The sequence below is a fragment of the Ambystoma mexicanum genome, chromosome 6q (assembly GCF_040938575.1).
Source record: "Ambystoma mexicanum isolate Mex_15411 chromosome 6q, UKY_AmexF1_1, whole genome shotgun sequence".
NCBI classification, from domain to species: Eukaryota; Metazoa; Chordata; class Amphibia; order Caudata; family Ambystomatidae; genus Ambystoma; species Ambystoma mexicanum.
Window position 1 is genome coordinate 790867368 of NC_090937.1, and position 20880 is coordinate 790888247.

Below are 20880 nucleotides of genomic sequence, written 5' to 3' on the forward strand. Positions count from 1 at the left end.
GTGCTTTGAATCAAATCCAAATAAAACATATCAATGAGGAAGTACAAACAATGATCGACTTTCAGAAAAGTTTCCAGCTTAGATTATTATAAATAATAGGGCCTCAATACTTGGCATTTCTTACTAGTCGCAACATCACTCCTCTAGATAGTAGGTGCATGTATCAGATTTATTTACCGCAAACACATGGGGCCTTATTTACAAAAAAAGCATGTAGTCCATCCTAAGTAGTTAGCGCAAGAGAGAAAAGTCCCCAGACACAATGTAAATTACTGGGAGCTGATTTAAGGTATAAAATGTACGTGGAAACCTGCAGTGGAAAGAAAACTGAGTAGCGCCTGGAACGCCAGCAACATGCACCCATACAAACAGAACATAGCGCTGCCAAACAAATTTTGCACCGGATCCATGTGGAAAAAGTAATGAAGGATTACTTACCAGCAATCACCATTACTGCCACACCTCTCCTGTGATTGACAAGTCCTCATCCCATTACCCACACTAAACTGCTCCCTGGCCCCCTACATTAAAGCAGCACCCATGTACCTTTACAAAACTCTGCCCGGCCCCTCACTTTTAAGGCAGCACCCAAGTTCTCCTACTAAACTGCGACCTAGGCCCCCCCATTAAGGCAGCACCCACATACCCCCACTAAACTGCACCTTGGCCCCCAACATAAGGCAGCAACCACAAGTCCACCCTTGTCCCGGTAGCCCCACAAAACAGCACCCTGAACCCTTAGATAAAGGCAGGACCCACAGGTCTATCCCCGAGTAGCACCCACTAATCTGCATCCCAAACCCTTACATCAAGGCAGAACTCATAGATCCTCCCTCATCCCAGTGCCCCCACTAATCTGCACTCCCATATCTGCATCACTCTACACCCACTCCTCACCCAGATAGTACCTGCCCCAACAAGGTGCCGCATCCCAATAAAGCACATCAAATACACATCACCCAACACCAACACATACTCATTCAGTGCACAATACTGACACCAAGAGTTGGATGAAATTTGAAATGGCTGACAGAATATCCACTGAACCATATGGCTCACATAGTCCCATGATAAATTCCCAGTCCACCTAACTCAACCGCATACACTGCCATGTAATTTGGCTACAGCACTTGCCTGACAACAGCTCACTGGATGTTCCCCAAATGCCCTTTGCACGTTGGGACGCAACAATCATACTCCAACTGGTGTTCCAATCTTGTTGCCTGCTGAACAGACAAAACAGTATGCTGGCACACAACCATGACCTGTTGGGAAAAGGGTAGAGTCACAAACCCAATAATAACAGATACCCACACCAATCCACTGTCCCTACAAGGTGGCAAACAGGCTTGCAGGCCCTGTTAAGAATGATAGTTGTGTCAGCATTACAATCGTTGAAACACCAACAACACTTGCCAACTGTGTATCATGAACACCCATGGCCCAGTTGACTGTGGAGCAAGTGTACCATCCTCAACTCCCCTGATCTGTGTCTTCCATGAACTACACCTGACAGACATCATCCTCAAACATGATCACTTGGAAGCAGTGCTGATGAAAACAGGACACTCAGCTTGCCCATGGCTTCCCCTTGGATCACACTGAGCTGCGCAACAACAGCCAACCAAATCATCACAGCAGCTACACCTTTGCCCATTGATCTTCATGTAACATGATCCACATCTGAGTTGTGTATCCCAGTGAATCAGAGTGAGACGACATCCAATCTCATCATCCCCAATGTCAAGTCATATGGACAAGCAAGTGCCAAAGGGCCACCCAAACTGCCGTGGTAACAGAAAGGAACACAATGTCCAAGAAACTGAAATCCAGAGAAGTGAATGGTCATAGGTGAATGAGCTGCCAACATATAACACAGACATCCCCGCACCATGGAACATTTGGCACCTAAACAAATGGGTACCTATCCTCAAAAAGAGACCCAAAACATCATCATGAAACATACTTCTTATCTCCAAATGTCTCCTCATACCTCATATCGACACATTAGACCCACAATCCAAAACATGCTCAACCAACACAGATACACCGGAAGCAAACATGCAATGCCCCTGCACCCTAAATGGTATCATGTAGCCATGCCTTGCCGAATCCACACTTCTGATGCTCCCCTCCCTACTTGTGAAACACATGTTCACATGGCCATATGAGCAAGTCAATCAAAGTAATGCCACCATGCCTACCTCAAACAACACCCAACATGACCATACACTAAAGAACACATGCACCCACACACCTCATGTACAATACTGACCACCATGTCTGTACTGCAAAGCACAGAAGTAGCAAAGCAACAGATGTGAATGATAAATCAAACACGTGCAGCTCCAAACATGTCATCTCCCCCCTCTACCATTGACCACACATGCACATTGGCCATGAAGGCATCAAACTAAACATCACACTCACATGAAGCATGCACACATGTGCCCCAGCACATAGGGAAGTACTAACATGACCCACAGAGTGTAATGTAAACACACATGAAAGCTACAGGACATATCTAGTTGGAGAACATGTGCAAACAAAAGATGCACCTAAACAAAGAGATGCCAAACAGTGGTGTTGAAAAACAAAATTTAACGATATTAATGTGAAATTATATACAAGAAAACAAACAAATAGTCTTTGAAAAATAAATATAACAACAGGAAATCTACAACTAGTTAACTATATTCAGAAGTCATTGGGCTAGTTTATGCCTATATCTGACAAAGCCCTAGCCAAGGCCAAATCACCCTCCACTTCAGCCTCCTGAAGGCAGGCCTCCATTGTTTCCTGGACGGCTTGTAGGACCTCCATCGTCCCACTCTCAATATCCTCCACTGCCCTGCAAGACTCGTCCAGGATGTTGGCCCACATCTGCGCCAACCTTGCCTCAGCCTCCACCCTGGCCCTGGCTATTGCTTCATCATGTGCCCACTGCCTCTCTTCCTCCTGCTGCCTCTTAAACTCTAACTGGGCAGTCACCAGTGCCTTCAGGCACCATCGCTCTTCCTGCCTCACTTGCACCATGGAACGCCTTCTTGCCTCATGCTTCTGGCAATTCCATGCAGGATTTGCCTCCTCATTGTCAACATCTACTGCTGTCTGGCAATGTGTCTGTGGTGCAGGTTCTCCCTCTGACTGGATAAATACCTGCCACAGGGCGTACAGCATCTGCACTGCCCTAAAGTGCCTGGTGTCCCCCCACAGCTTGTTCCCCTGTAAGTTCCTGGCCAGGCACAGTGACCCCCTCATCTGCCATGAAATGGACATCCACCTCCACCGGGGACACAGGCACGTTGAGACTGGCCAGTGGTGGGACAGAGGCACAGGAGGCCATGCTGGCAGCTGGCATGGAGGCCTCAGCTGATGATGACTGGGGCACAGATGAGGAGGAAGTTCAGGGTGCCATTGCAGTGGCCTATCCAGAGAGACCATGGGAAAGCAGTGCTGCTACCAGATGGTCCAAGGGGAAGCTCATCTGCCTGTGATACTGTGCAAGCATCTCATGAGAACACGCATCAGTATCACGCATAGATGCCAGCCGCCTCAAGCTACCCATCAGCAGTGGCAGCGCTGCATCTCGGATGGCCATTTTGGAAGGAAGTGCAGCTTCTGTCAGGGTGGAGGCATCTGTGAAGGTGGGTCTTTCTGCAGCATATGGCCCTAAAACAGCAGATTGTGCCGACCCCTCCACATTGGACTACACAGCCTACTGTCTCAGGGCCAGTGTGCAGACTGAACACCCCCCTCGGTACCGCCACCTGACAACATGGGCAATCCTGCATTGGCCTTCTCCTCTTCCTTTTCCTACTTCATCAACCCAGATACTTTCAATGAAGTCTCCATGGTGTGGGTCCCCGTGTGGCAACATCTCCACCACCCCTTCTGACAGTTGCTGAGGTGTCTACCACAATGAAGGAATCCTGGGACTCCCCCTCAGCAGCATTGCCAGATGGATAGGATGCTCACCCAGGCAAATCACCCTCAGAAGAGTTTAAAACAACTGGGCATGCCCAGGGTATGTGCCTGCATCTGGTGGCCTTGTCCCTGGGTTGCAGCTCCACAGCACAGCTTGCATTCTCTTCTCCAGCTGCAGCAACTGTGGAAAAGAGAACAAAGAACATAGGAATCAATCAAAGGTGCCAATGCATGTGTACTCTTCATAATAGTGTTAATGGCATCCTGTCAGCATGAGTCAATAAGCAAAGCAATTACCTCACAACCACAGGCCCATGCTCTGAAATCAGAATGAATCCAGTGTCACACGTGAAGGTAAAATGACAAGTCACAATGATAAGATATTAAGATATGCACATGTGAATATAGCAGACTGATGTGTGGCCATAACATGACAACTCATTACACAACACAATACCAATGAAGCAGTGACCCAAGTGTAGTGCCGGGCCATGGAAAGGATACTTGGCCACATGTGTCCTTAGCACCATAGGCACATCTACATCCAACCACATCTAGCAACCTCTAGCAACATGCACCCCTGACAGTCCAACATGAATGCATGCAACACGTGCATGCTCCTGTTGCTGAGGATTACACAACAATGCAGTTGCTCCCAACCCCGACAAATGCCATGATGAAGTATCATGTATAGCTCTTCATTCAGTCTCCTTACAGGTCACAATGTCATTCCAGATAGTCAAATTCAACAAATTGCCATTACCACACATCCATAAACATGTTTCAGTCACAGCTGCTAAGGGGAGATGATGCAATCATCATAGATAATTGAACAACCCATGGAGAAGGTGTGCATGAAAGTACCTCACATGCCCCAACATCTCAATTTTTAAACTGTTCCTGTCTGAGGCCTTGCCATCGCATCTCACATGGCATGTACATGAGTAGACTTGGAAATCAAAAGCTGACAGAGCTCATCCCTACACCTTTCCACTTCACAGATGTGTGCCATTAAATACTCCCAGCATCAGCATGAGGCTGCATGCCAGTAAAGAATTGTCCAACACACATGCCATGAAAAGAGCTTGCTCAATTCATAGATACCCATTCAGGATGCACAAACTCTGTGGAAAGGTTAACCCTGTGAGTACTCACCTAACCCTGTGAGTACTCACCAGCAGCTTGGTTCCATGCCTGCAGGTCAAAGACCTAGGCATGGATGGCTGGGTCCACCCTCTCCAGGACCCAGAGGTGATAGGGTGACACCCAATGGCAGATTGCAGATGGCACCTCCACAGAAGCACCTGTCTCGAGGGCCGCCTTTGCCTGGCTCTGCATCCTGATTTCATCCCAGTTCTTCTTAGCATGGCCTACTGCATGGACTGTAACCCCCTCTGCATTGAAGGTGTTAGGGAGAATTCTCCAGAATGGCTAATTTCCCTTACCTAATGAGTCCCTCAGCAGCTTTGCTGGATTTCTAGGATTTATTGTTTTCACCTGGTAAGAGTGTGAGCCTTTTTTCCCACCCACTTTTACATGTGTTTTGCTGTGTGTGTTTCACATTTTTGTGTTCATAGACTGTGGAGCGTCACCTACTCCTTTACATTAAGATTTAGCTGGTGGCAGTGGTAACTAACCTATTTTTCCTACCATTTTTTTTTAAATAGCCTTGGTATTGTTTTAGGCTTAGTAGCCTCAAACTTAAATCCGCTGGACCACATTTACTTTTATTGGTTACGGCTGGGCTTATTCGCCATTTCTTTTTGTAAAGGTCTTTCTCGTGTTTTACTCTGCGCGCCAAACCAGGTTTGGTCCCTTTGTTCGCTGACCTTTGGCTGGCTTCTACACAGAAGCCCTCATTAGGTGCCTGAAAGTCTGGGTAGGCAGGATGTGAGGGAGGGGTTTTAGGACCGCTGCCATGGGTTCCCTTGGTAACCCAAGTCGCACTCCTGTTTGATTGGTTAAGTGACTGTCCCGCCAGGACAGACACCCTGCTGTGTGATTGACAGCCAGGCTGTATGAGTGGGGGAAAACTGCATAAAAGGCATGTCTCTGGGACTGAGAAGGTAGACTCACCACTGGATCGAGAGAACCGAAGAGAAGCTGACAGAAGAGGACCTCTACCACGACTGAACCTCCCGGTGAAGCCATGCAGCGGGTCCGAATCTCCAAACTTCGACGACAGGGAAGATCTGCAAGGAATCTTCTCCCCTTGAACTGGTGGGATCAAATTTGCTGTACACAGCTACAGTGAACCGGTTAGCCAGGAGGATCGGACCCTGCTTGGGTTTTAAGGAGCGCACCTTTTATTCATCGTTTTGCTCCGCTGTTGGTTTCTTCACTGCAAAGTGCAGGACCCTCCAGTCTTCCTCCTTCTTGTCAGTCCGACAGTCGCTTCAGGAACCGTGAGCATGCAGGACCTGCCAGGAATGTCTGCCTCAGCTACAGCATTCTTCTGCTCTAAAGTTACTGTGCTAACCCGGTTGTTCGTTTCGTCCAACCGCAGTGAAAGTGTTTGAAATCTTTTGCCAATCCGAGGGCTTGTCCTTCTCTATTCTTTACAGTAACTTTTTGTCCGACAAACTTCATTCTGAACTCTTGGCAAAGACTTAACCTCGAACTTCCCTGAACTGTGTGGTCCTCTGCAAAGACTTTGGTCCATTGACTTTGGCCCAGTCCCCTTGATTTGATTTCCTCACTGTAGTTCCTTTTCCTAGATTGCCCTGCTTACTTACTTGTTGGTGCTGCTCAACTTTTGTTTAACTTTGTCTTTACTTCCCTTTTTAATTACTGGAGTGCCAATTTGCTCACACTTCATTTTGAGCCTAACTTGTCCAGAATCTATTGGGTGTGATGTAGTGTATTAAGATTATGATTTTTCAACTGCTTGATACTAGTGAAATGTTTTTTAACTGATGTGTAAATAAATGTATATTCTTTTACTCAGAAACCTTGAATCAGTTTTTGTTTGAATCATAGTAAGTGCTGTCCTTTGTGTAACTATTGATACTGCTCACTTTACTCTGGAGATAAGTCTGGCTACTCAGCCATCGCTACCACTTTACTATGTAGTACAGGCTTGAACCAAAGGTGAATGTGTACTGTCACTTGTAGTCTTAATTGTGTGTGGTGTTCCCAAAGGATTCTGCATATAGTTCTGCCTAACCGATGGCAGTCATGATGTCCACCCAGATCTTCTGATGCCCACGTGTACCAAGCTGCTTTTGCGGAAGGAAGAGGGCATCATAATAGACCAGGACCGGCTCACTCAAGATGACAACTTCAGCTGCAGTGAGGTTGACAGCCCCAGCCTTGCCTTTGGGGTACTTGTCAATGTCCCAGACACTGAGGTGGGCGGGCGAAGCTGGGTCCTTATGATGCATGCTGTGGTGCTGTGGCGGTGTCTTCAAGGTAATGAAGCCCTAATAGGTCAGATGAGGTGGTCACAGAGCTTGATAGTAGAGCCCAAGAGAACAGGCTAGGTGGCAATACCAGGCACTCCAAGGCAGTGCTAGTAGTCAGCAGCCAGAGACACACTACCAGGAAGCAGGTGATGTTGAGGTTTGGAGGCAAAATACGGCTTTAGCCTTAAAGATATGGCAGAAGGCAGGAGTAGCATGAAGGAAGAGGCGTCTCTGGTTCATGCATGAGGAAGCAGTGTGAAAATCAGTGGACGGGCCGTAAGAGTGTAAATTCCATGCTGCATGCACGCAGCGCTTATACATGAGTCGGCCTGTAAATAACACTCCCTGCCATGCACAGAGGCACAGCCATATAGGGGGGTACCATGTGTATATTGATGTGGCAATAAATAGGGTGTATCACACAGATTCATAGCCTGCACGAAGACCGTGATACTTAGGGGGTACCAAATGGATTTTGTGCCTGTATTTGTGTGTAGGTTACAGTTGGTTGGAGTTGTCTGGGTCGGGACTCCCTACCCACCGCGCACCTTTCTTTAGGGATAATTAGTGAGTCAGCCTGCAGCCTGGCTCCTGGTTTGTCTGGGGACCAACTCCAGGGTTCCCAATTAGCTGAATGATTAGGTGGGACGACAGACCTGCGGATGATCAAAGGCGCTGGGGGATTCAATAGTCCAAGAATTTAGCAAGGTCAGAGGAGCCGTATTGGTGCTTGTAACTTTTTTTACTTGGCTGAGGGCAACAGAGGCCATCGCCCGTCCCTTCCGAACGAGATGGGCGAGCGCCGTTCGGAAGGGACGGGCGATGGCTTCCGTTGCCCTCAGCCAAGTAAAAAAAAAATGATAATGATAATAATAATAAAAGTTACAAGCACCAATACGGCTCCTCTGACCTGACCATGAACCAAAACCTAAGCAAACTTGCTAAATTCTTGGACTATTGAATCCCCCCAGCGCCTTTCATCATCCTCAGGTCTGTCATCCCACCTAATGTATTTGGGTGCACTTTGCCATCAACACTGCTTGCACCATGAGTGGGAGGGCTCCATGGAGAGCACAAGGATGGGTAAGAGGGCAGAAGAAGGGTCCACAGGCTTAACGTGGTGGTGAACCTACAGTTTCCCCTTCACCGCCAAAGGCCACCAGGGCTAAGAGGGGTCAGCTTGCAGAGATTGATCAGGCATCACCCCAAGTAGAAGCACAGGTATAAGAGAAGGGGCCACCAAGGAAGAGGCACCCTTCAGATTAGGTGCTAACAATACTCACTGATTACATTGATGACCACCAGGTTGACCTGTAACCCTTGGGCTGCCAGTACCCTTCATGTGACCCAGCAGTGGAGGATGTGGCAGGAGATCAGAGACTTGATAAATGCCTGTGGGGTGGAGAGAAGCACTGCAGAAGAGGCCCACAAGAGAATAGGGGACCTCATGCGGCCAACCAAGGAGAAGCTCAGCAGTAATGTGGCTTCTGCCAGACTACTGGTGGTGGATCATCACATGCAGAGGAGCTGACTTCATTTGAAGTGGTCACTAGTGGCTTCATTAGCAGTGAGCTGTTGGTTGGCATTCGGGGCATGGAGACCTATGCAGTCACATCAGGTGAGTACCATGCGTGCAAGCTGTGTATGCTTACCTCAACACATGATATGCTATCACATGTTGTAGTACAGTTGGGAGTGGTCCCTCTCACCCCTCCATGAGTACTACAGTAGTGAATCCATGGGCTCGTCCATTACATATTGTGCATCCTAGAAGGTGTATGCTTGCACTATGTTTGTGGTTGACATTCATTTTACAGCACACATTAGTGTACACAGAATCCTGCAGCGATGCTAAAATGCCTATATGTGTCAATGGCCTGCAAGTCACATGTAATTGGGCAAACTTGCGGTGTCATGCCTGTCACTAGTGCATTGTGAACAAAATGTTTGACTCACATGTAATGACAATAAGCAGTGGACGAGGTTGGTGTGATCCATTCACTGGCCCTGGCAGCCATTGGACATGGATGAGCGACAATGTCAGTAAAAGGTTGCATGAGGTTGTGTTCTAGACAGAAGTGACAGTGGTTGTACCAAAAAATGTATGAGTGATGATGATTCCACATTTGTAGTGTCAATTATTCAGAGGTCGTATAAGTGCAAATGGTCATATCCATGTTGCATTCTCCTCACACATGGTAGAGATGCATGTGAGCATGTTCAACAACAAATCTGGACTTGGTCAATGTGGCAAAGGGGTTGATGGGCATTCTGGCAACACAAATGGTTGCATGCATGGTCGGTCAGCATGGGAAAACGTGATTCTGACACGTGTTTCAAGTAGGCATGTATGAAGCTGATTAAGTGCTCAGCAATTTAGCACGGCACTCCCTCCATCCACTGTTGGACCTTCCACTATCATGCATGTATGTATATCTGTATGGTCGCCTACACCTCCAAACCATGGCTTGATGCAGGACATAATTTGCACCAACATGATTGCACAGAGCAGTGAATGTTAGTTACCTGTGCCTTCCACATTTAAGAATGCCAGATTTCAAGTTATAATATATGTGTGGCTGGTCCTATTGTGTCTGTATGCATTTGAATTCACATAGACATATCCTGCTGGAAAGTTAGGCCTCTGAATCTTGTTGTCTGCCTTTATGCAGGTGATGATGGAGTGGATGAGGATGAGGAGGCGGATGAGGCACAACCATCCACCAGTGCAGCCTGGTGAATCATGTGCTGCGTGAAAATCCCATCATGTTGCAGGGCATCATCAGCAGGCCTGCCGGCTCATCTTCTCTTGAAGCTCCAAATCTGATTTGAAAGGCATACTGAGGAACATGGTGGCAATGGTCAAAGTGTATGAAAAGAAGTAGCGGAACTATGTTCCGTAATGGCCTGGCCCTGCTCCCCAAAAACCCCATTGCCACGCCCCTTCCACGCAGAATACAAACATGCACCCGCTGTTTAAGGGAATGTTCTGCGAAGTGAACTGGAAATGTATTTTTCAATTGCTTCCTACACTTTTATTTTAAATGGAACCATTCTGGAAAGGTTTTGTTAAAATCAAAGTATCGGAAAACACTAACATGTGATAAAATAAAAGTAGAGGAGCACCACTCCAAAACGCTCCCACCTACTTCACCACTGAATATTCTGGATTCCACACAGATCCTTGAATCCCTTGAGGCTGCTGAGTAGGAGGAGGAGAGCCAGGAGGCCCTGGGCCTGGCAGTGGGAAGTCCTGTGCCAATGGTGGGTTCAGTTGCAGGAAATGGACACCTTGAGGGAAACACTGTATGTGGAGCTGTTGGCCTTAAGGGAATCCCAATGTCAAGATGCAGAATCTCAGAGTAAATGCCTGCAGGCAGAGATGATTGCCTTAAGGGAATCCCGCCGACAAGACATGGAATCCTTGAAGCGATCTCTGCATGACAAAATGTTTGCCGCAAGGTACATCCACCATCAAGAGAAGGATTCTTTGAGGCAATCTCTCAACATGCAGTTGAAGATGTCAAGGGTCAACATGCATAATGACGCTTTGGCCACTCACAGCATTCATCACCATTACCTTGCTGCAATTGGGACCCTCATGAACGCATCCCTCTCATGAGTGGCCGTAGCCAAATAGGATCAGGCTTAGGCATTCAGTGGTCAGAGTGCACCATCCCAATGTCAGCCAAATAATGGGGGTTCCAGTTGAACCACACATGTGATACCATGGACCATGTCCTCACACAACCCCATCCTCTTGCCACCTATGCCCCTTCTTAATGTGCCTCGTTGTTCATGAGCCTGTGATGGGCGCATGTATTTTTCTAATTTTTTATTTTTAACCCCCCCCATTGGGGGTGGTACGTTCATACTAATTGTATTTGTTCCCCCATTCAAGGTGGGCTGTATTGTATTTGATCCCCCCATCCAAGGTGGACTGTATTTGATTTTGTATGTGTATTCCCCCAGTCAGGCTGTATCTGCTTCTTCCAGCAAGACTGTACCCTTAGGGGTCCCTTTGTGAGGGTAAGTAACACCCTCTTCAGTGAGACAGCCACTCCACAGTAATCTGTCCTGAGAACATTAATCAAAGGGAACACCCTTTGCAAAAGGACTAGACTCACACCAGTGTACTGAATACCAAAACGTCATTTGATGCCATTGACATGGGAAGGGGACAGATTTATTCTAGACAGGCAGAGCTTTTCCCATTTGGAGGAAGGTTCCACCATTTAGTTTTCTCTTTTTACCTCTTTTCTTTTTTGTCCTTGCCACTTCCTCTAAAACAAAGCACACTGGGTGTGATATCTGAAGGCAAATTCCACATTTTCGAAGAACAGGGATCAGACCCTTAAAACAGGCTTGCATTTGTCTAATCACCTGGGACACTTTCCTTTAAAAGAAGGGGTCACCCACCCCTAGAATTTCGTTGAACCTCTGTTGAGAGAGTTAACTTTCCAAAGCCCTCCACAAGTGAGGTGAAGACTGGGTGTCCAAGGCAGAGGCAAGCTCTGTTCCCTACCCATCCTCATCCCCAGGGCACATTGGGGGTGACCTGTTGCTGGACCAACAATTACATCTCTTCCAGTCACATTTCTGCCCAGGTCCTCAATTTGGTGAAGGATCCCTGAAAGTCTGCAACAGCTTTCCTTACATTGGAAGCTCGAGAACAAGGACTACACGTGCCCCTAAGGCCCATGAGATGGGCTCACAGTACCTGGGAGACAAGACATACTGGATTTCAGCACATCCCGCTATCAACTGGTGGGAGCCATGATCCCAGCCTGTTTGACCGCATAGCACCAGCAGGGCCCTTAGCAGCGGCTGTTGGCACTCACCTGATCTTTGAACCCCTGATTTGCACATTTGAACCAAATATAAAAGATAATATTCATAGTTTGGTCCTCCTGAGAAACCAATTTCAGTTTCAGAAATAAATAATCCGAAAAGAATCGAAATTCACACATATTTCAAAATTAATAACAAACATAACTTGAAAAAGACAATCTGTAATAATCACATTGCTTTGTACATAAGTGTTCCTACATCCTAACCTGAAATTTAATTTACTAACGCTACAATGAAATCAATATGAAACTAATTCTAATATGGTACAACACAAAGTTGATTTGATGTTGGCTAGCAACATGGCAACAATAAAGAAGCAGATCCAAAAATATTATATCATTTTGAGTTAGGTATTAAGACGAGTATCTGAATCCTTTCAACACCTTTTTACTGCACCATCATCGGAGTGTCATTTTATATCATTTTGAGTTAGGTATTAAGACGAGTATCTGAATCCTTTCAACACCTTTTTACTGCACCATCATCGGAGTGTCATTTTATATCATTTTGAGTTAGGTATTAAGACGAGTATCTGAATCCTTTCAACACCTTTTTACTGCACCATCATCGGAGTGTCATTTTTCATTTCTAGGTGGACAGTTTGTATTTCTTTATCATTTATACAAGTAAAGCCACACCTTCATTTATTTCCAAAGTAAAAATTATCTCATGCCTTATGCTCTATGTTATAATTGGTTTTCGATAGCATTACCTTAGACTTTCTTCTCTAAAATGTATTAGATTGAAGATGTAGGGTCTACCACTATTCGTTTAGCATCTGAACAAAATATCACCACTTCCTGGAAAATTATCTGTTGGATTTCAATGAATGTGTCTGTGACAGGTTTTTTTCATTCCTGCACTTCATCACATCAGTGAAATGATCACTTATTTATCGGGTCTCCTGAGTTTAGGTGGCCATCCACTTGCATTCTTATTGCCCATGTGAAAAGCCAATTCTGCCCATGGGGTTAGGGTGTCTTAATGAACATGCTTACATTATCTTGTAATTTGCACATAGTAAATTCAGTACATATCTGCCGCCATGAGACAACCGGGAATTTACTTAGAATTTACTAAGAGGGGTGGACAGTGTCGACGTCAATTATCCATTACTTTTCCCACATGTGTTTGTGTTTAATGCTTTCAGTGCAAGTGCACATTTGTAGTACAGAGACGTGGCCCTGCCCATTGGAACACATGCCAACTCATATCATTGCATATTATCATGCATTTGGTGTACTCACCTTCGAGCCCAGTTTTGACTACTTCAATCTGTGTGGCCACACAGGTCAATGACCATCATTGTATGCTGCTCGAAAGGTGGTGGTGATGAAACTACCACCTCTGTCGTGGCTAGTTTTGCCATCATTAGGGACCAGCATACGCACATTCAAGTCCTGCCAGTGCTTCTTGATTTGGGCCACCCTGAGTGTGGTGGTTACCATTCACATTAGGCAGGTCGCAGCTTGGTAGGTGGTGGAGATACCACCTGTGTATTTGCTCACCCTGTAATGGTCCAGGACCATGCACTTGTCGGGGCAGGTGACCTTCCTGGCTTTAACGCGCATTTGGTGTGGATACAATCCTTTCCTATCTCTGGCTGCTACACAGCACGTCTTGCAGTTCCTAGACGTTTTCTATGCATTAAACACAACTGGAAACGAACACACAAAACACAGTCATTACTTGAATGCATACACAGAATTACCTTGTTTTTAAGTGCTATAGTTTTTGTCATGCAGACTTTTCAATCCATCTGAAAATACCATGACACAAGGACAAGTATCACATGTCTGTGGATAGCATGCCAGCACCCATATGTTGAATCTGAAGTTCTAACTTCAGCATTTGTAGATGCTCATCAGAAAGATGGACGCTATCTATTTACATTAGCTCACACTACTCAGCAGTTCATTTAATGTGGATTGTTGCCCACGTTCAATCACATTATCGTTCACATTTGCAGTGCAAGCATATGCATCTATATGTGCACCTTGCACAACTACAGGCACATCAACATGTATGTAATGGAAGCTTCCATTGCTCAGTGGATTACTTTCAAGGACTTTTGAAATGGTTTACAATCACACTGTGCCAACCACTGTAATGTTTAATGCATAGATGTATATGTTTTTATTCATTCCAAGGTCAGCCTGACAGGTGTTTCTAGCCTCAGCTCTTCTTCTGAGGATGAGTTAGATCATAACAAGTCCAAGTTAATTAAATGCATTGATGAGCCAAATATATTGCAGGGGCGGCACAAATCCAATGTTCCACAAGAGGTGCCATATGCACAATTAACATCAATCATACTAATATAAATGCATCCATGTGATATGCAGTAATAGTACATCCATTTCATAAGAGCATATTATCACATGAGAAATCGATAATGACCCACCATTCCATTAGGACATAATGACACAGGGCAACATATAAGAAAGAGATAGAAAAACAGACGTACAATTAGTGATTCCGTAATATTCAATGTCTGTGGATAGCATGCCAGCACCCGTATGTTGAATCTGAAGTGCTAATTTGAGTATTTGTAGATGCTCATCAAAAGAATGGACGCTATGTATTTACATTATCTAACACTTCTCAGCAGTGCATTTAAAGTGGGATTGTTGTCCACGTTCAATCACATTATGCTTCACATTTGCAGTACACGCATGTGCATCTATACGTGTAGCTTGGCCAACTACAGGCACATCATCATGTATGTAATGGAAGTTTCCATTACTTTCAAGGACATCTGTATTTGTACTGTTGCCAGCATGCAGGTTATCTCATGATTGTCATGTGCAACTCCTTCTCATACAAATTCACATCGGTGTCCTCAGTGTTCAAAGGTTCCTGCGAGGAAACACGTCGACGCTGCTATCTATTCCCACCAACAGGACAGTACTGAGCGAAGGTATTGGAATTGATATGTTCTGTCCTTCTGGCCTTGTTTGGCATTGTTTCAATCCTGCGCCATGACCATGTTCTACTTTCTTTCAAACACATTGCACTTTTTTGAGGCTGGGGTTCTCCTACCTCATGAACTGTATCTTGTTCTGGACCGACAAGTACTGTATGTGAAGGTTCAGGTTCGGGACTGAGAGAGGACAAAGCAACAGCATACACCCTCCATTTGTGTATAACCATCATTGAGAGTGAATACATATCGGCAATGTACGTGTATCTCTTGAGCACGTACTAACACTGTCAAACCCTCACAGGCTGCATGCATGCATCATTGCCAGCATCCTCTGCTCAATGCAGAAGTAATCGATGTCAAAGTGGGACCCCTCCAGGATTTAATACAGTTCGCTTTTGCAGATGGGTATCCCGTAAATCATGCCGTCTTCTTTTGAAATCTTCAGTGATTCCTGTTTCTAAGAAGATGGTGTTTAATTTGTCCCAGGGGCTGTTCCAAATCGTATTACAAACTTGAAGAGGCGTATTGTGGTCTTTTGCACCAAAAATAACATCTTAGCTTTGTATTAATACATAAAACATCATTTAAAGAGCAAATGCTCGAAAAATGATCATTTATCCTGATCGATTTCTAGTGGTAAATGAAAATACCACCACGAATACGGAACCAACAACATTGGAACGGCAATGCTTTATATTGGGAACATCAGTGTCCTGGACAGCTCTCTGTGTTGTCAAAGTCAGGTGGGTTCACACCTCCTCTCAGCTCCCTAACCAGTCGTCCAAATAGAACGAGGATGGGCGGGATTACCATAGTCCCATTAGGCAATTTACCAAGAAGCTGCTTGAAGATCACACACTTAGCCCAGTTACGTGCCTCGGCCCATTAATATCTTTTATGTTATTCTCCTTCACACATCTTTGAAGTTTTCCATGAACCCCAAAATACCAGCCCTCCTGAGCTCAATGCTTTGAAGAGGACCCTGTGGGGAAGGCTGCCTTGGAGCCAGCCCCTCAGGCTTTCAAAGTATGAAAATAAACCGTACACATGCGTTCTTAGTGAGTGGTTACTGCAGGGAATGGATCCACTACACAGAGCAGGGCTGAAGAGGGGCATTTTGATGGCCATTAACCTGCAGTTGTGGAGATTATAGTTCCTAAAGGTACCAGGGTTCCGAAATCACCACGCTAAGCTCTGTGCTGAACTACAGAGGGTAGAACACAGACACCAAAACAATATGGTGTCAAAATGATATCCTCCTGTGCCTCACATTCCATTATGATGTCCATAAAGTGAGCCTACCTTGTGATGCATAAATGGATATAACAGGGTATCAACGTTCAACAATACCTATGAATGTTCCTGGAACGCCAACTATGGGGCCAAGAGAAATGAAAAGTCCTACCTAGATCTGCACTTAAACGAAAGCCCATCGCCCTGCAATGTCTACACATATTCCCTCAGCAAGGCAACCAGACAGGTTATGACACCTTCCCAAGCCACACATTTTGAGGATGTTCCCCTTCCCCGTGTCAGCATTTCTGCCCAGCACAACCAATGAAGTCTGTGATTAGTTTCATGAATATTCATGCGCCCCTACTCAGGATTCGGGTCCTACCAGGTCATGAGAAACCAATTAAGGTATGCCCAATTTGAAAAAGAATCCTGTATTCTCCTTAAAACTATAAACTCAAAAGTCTAAGACATGGGGAATTCCCTAAACATAAGTATTGAAGCATTTTATGACCACCTGCCTTTGCATATGCAACTCTAGATGTTCCACTTGCCTATACTTGCCTTAACAACCCTTGCACCATAGCAAACCACAGAGGGTCCATCTCACAAGCATATGGCCAATGTTAACCTTTAGCAGAGTTCATCTATCATTAACCCTTAAGCATAGTCAATGCATGCCACAGCTACTTTCAGAATTGAGTCTGGAGGTGATCGAGAGATGGGTGGCGCACAAAGCGCAGCAGGCAGGATCTCACTGCTTCAGGCACTGCGCCGGCAAGAAGATGTGGCATGGAAGTTATTGCCAGCTAAGCAGGGTACTGTGGGAGGGAAATGCTAGGACTGAGAGCTGATGAGAGTCTCTGACACAGATTATGTTTGGGGTGCAGAGTGCAAAGAAGGGCTGTCAGAAAATGCCCCTGAAAAAGAGAAGAAAGCCACTGGAAACAGAACGTGGGAAACGGATGAGGGAGGCGACTTTCAGTTGGGGCACCATTTCACAGGTGGCAGTTGGTTCCAGGTGCGTTTAAGGTATTAAAGGGTTTCTCAAACCTATAACAATGAACATGTTATGGTCCTCTGAAACTCTCTGCATTGGATTCTTGACTAGGCATGCCCAGACCTATATATTATTGGGTAAGTATAAAGCACCTATACAGCCAAATGGTGTTTCAAGGCGCATGCACTCATCAATTCTCAGCTGTCCAGCACCATGTACAATCAACTACAAGGCGATCAAGATTGGATCCCATTGAATGGTAAGAAACTGAATGAAAGAATACATAATATGAGGATGGATTAGTACTTTAGATCTAAGATGAATGATTAACATGTTGGGAACGAGATTGATAACCATGATGTCAACATCGACAATTTGTACCTGATTTTCAATGAATAAATGAATCAAAAGTATTGGAAGAACAAGGACGGCATTTCTTAGGGAACTTTCGCACTTTTTCTCACCATGCAAACTAAAGATTGTGAAATATTTATATCTCTATGTTCCTTGTTAAAATGAGGAATATACTGTTTTTACAATGATGAAGTCTTATTAAACACCGTTAATCTTGACGCTGTAGGCAGACGTGCTGCCCAGATAACATTCATTTGAATTCAAGTAAAGTGATCCCAAACTGCAATGCACTGTTCTCTGATCGTGTACCATGCCCAGACTGCCAGGAAGCAGCAATTCACCAGAGGAGTGTGCCCACCAATTAATATAAACAGGAAGTTCCAGAAGAAAGCTCACATTAGTCTGCTATGTGGCAATGTATTGCAGACACAGATGTTTGGAAATGAATTATAATCAAACTAAAATAGGTGTTTCTTTATGGTAAGGTGACATTATGGAATTGTCCTTGGAATAAGTACTTAAGACTGTTGAATATCAGACTGCACGGATAAGAAGCGATGTTTACTATGCATTTGGAGGTGAATTGTAGACGGTCGTTATTTGAAGTGTGGGACTTTTTTGACGGGAATTCGTTCTTTGCCACAGTCTTTGTGAGTATTCCTAAAGTACATTTGCTCTGTTTATGTTTCAAGGAGAGCTCTATAATTCAGTAAGTGCTAGCTATGTCATGTTCCCTTTCATGCGGTTAACATGAAATACAACATAATGACCTTCATTTTAGGCTAGGCGCTCATCTGTTGTAACATGAACATCCTCAGTCGTCTGCAGACCATGGCATTTTTTATTACTGTTGTAATATACTTGAGTCATACATTGGGTCATATCCCACCTTCTTCCCGGACAAAAGAGCAAATCATTAACCCTTGGCACCACCGTTTTGACTTCAAAACCTCCCCAATAGGTGACTGATAAAGCTGTGCTCTACACTGCCTATCTTGTTATCACTAGATGACTGTTTGTCATTCAAAGGGAGCCCCTGTGCCTGGAAATGTGTGCACTGTCATCAATTCTACAATGCCATGCCACAATGCCAGAAGGCCTTAATATGTCAGGGGATGCCTTTGGTACCGTGCAGAAAGGATATGACCAAGCAGTTCGTGCTGGACTGCCCCTTTTGTGGTAGGACCAAGCCTGACTTGCATATGGTCTTTCCCCTTTTGTAATGGCTTGGCAGGTGAGGAACGATGGTCTGGAGGGTTAACCAAAGCAATGCCAGAAGTTAAGATTAATTCTAAACCTGCCAGCCATCACATTTTTTGTTTTGCTTAGTCACCCCAAGTGGGACGGGTATGCCCAGATGTGGGTCCCATGCCTGCTGGGCCTAGAGACCCAAGCTGCACCTCACTGATGTTATATTAATTATTTTTATGGAGCACACGCTTGCTGATGCATCTTGGCGCTAGAAGAAAAACACAGAGGGAATAGGAGACTAGATAAATAACCCAGAAAGGAGTTAGAACAGATAGGTTTGTAACAGCCGGTGAAAGGCCAGGAGATTGTTGGTCGCTCTCAGCTGAACTGGCAGAGAGTTCTACAACTTGGCGGCACCACTAAAAAGGAGCAGCTCCCACCCACTCAAACTGATAGCGAGGTACAACAAGAAGGCAGGAGCCCTTGGATCGCAATTCACAAGCGGGCACGTAAGGTTGAAATTTGTCCTGTAGGTATTCAGCACCTGAGCCATAAAACACCTGGTGTACAATCACCAGCGATTTGAAGAAAACCCGCTGAAGAACCGGGAGCCAAAGAAAAGATCGGAGAATAGGGGATACATGGCCACCATTTTGGGTACAAGTGCATATGCGTGCAGCATAGTTTTGGAGAAGCTGCAGGCGTAGAAAGAGATACAGGGGCTGAGCCAAAACAAAGAATTACAATATTCCAGCTGACTTAAAACTATGGAGGTCGTAACTAGCAGCCTCAGTCGGACAGAAAGAAATGGTAAGACCTTCTGAAGCACACAAAGTTGAAAGAAGCCTGCTTTACCGATGGCCCCAACTTAGCTTTCCATAGACAGTGAAGCAGAAAAGATTACTCCCAGATTCTTAACCTCCAGGGTTGGGGAGGGACATGCTCCATGTTCAATAGGCCAAAAGGCCGAAGACCAAGTCGACGCAGAAGTGGAGTCAACTGCCCGAGGGCCATGCAGGGGGTACACCACCAGGACCTCGGTCTTGTCCCCGTTCATTTTCAGCCAATTACTGCCCATCCACTCACTCACGGACAACAGGCAACTCGTAAGCTGAGATGCAAGGCCCGGGTGGGTGGAATCCAGCTGCACAATGATTTGTGTATCATATGCGTAGGAGTAACACCTGAAGCCGAAGGAGCAGATGAGCAAGACAAGATAAGAGACTGAATATAGATGTTAAACAAGGCAGCGAACAAGGCCGAGCCCTTTGGGACCCCGCAGAGCAAAACCGCAGCAGCTGAAAAGAAGGAGGCAAGCGTCAAAATCTCACTGCAGTCGGCCAATAAGGAGGCAAACCACGCCAGAAACTCCCCTGTCAGGCCAGCTGCTGCTAGCCAATCCAGTAGTACCTGATGGCCCACTGTATCGAACACTGCCGATAAGTCTAATAAAATCATGAGGCTCAATGAGGCTGAAGCATGTCTGGGGATGCTTGGGGTCTCATGCAGAAGAGATGTAACCAAGCATTTTGGGCTAGACTGCCCCTTTTGAGGTGGGATAAAGCCTGATTTGCATATGGTCTTTCTCCTTTTGTAATGACATGGCAGGCAAAGAATGATGGTCTGGAGGGTTGCCCACAGCAATGACAGAGGTTAAGATTAATTCTTAACCTTCCAGCCATCACATTTTCTGTTTTCCTTCGTCACCCCAAGTGGGACAGGTATGCTCATATGTGGGTCCCATGCTTGCTGGGCCTAGAGATCCAAGCTGCACATCACTGATGAGGCCCGATGAGGCTGAAACATGTCTGAGGATGCTTGTGGTCTCATGCAGAAGGGATGTAACCAAGCAATTTGGACTGACATGTCCATTTTGTGGTGGTGCCAAGCCTGACTTGCATATGGGCTTTCTCCTTTTGTAATGGCTTGTCAGTCAGTTGAAGAACAATGGTCTGGAGGGTTGTCCTGAGCAATGCCAGAGGTTAAGGTTAATT

The 20880-nt window shown here is 45.5% G+C and overlaps 1 long non-coding RNA gene across 1 annotated transcript in view; it reads right to left on the reverse strand.

The window, feature by feature from the left end:
- Positions 1–1140: 1140 nt before the first annotated feature.
- Positions 1141–20880, reverse strand: part of LOC138515555 (uncharacterized) — a 209427-nt gene continuing 189687 nt past the window's right edge. The window contains exons 2-3 of the long non-coding RNA XR_011282074.1: positions 3979–4108; positions 1141–1265 (exon numbers count right to left, since the gene is read on the reverse strand). This is a non-coding gene — a long non-coding RNA (uncharacterized lncRNA). The remainder of the gene's footprint in view (positions 1266–3978; positions 4109–20880) is intronic.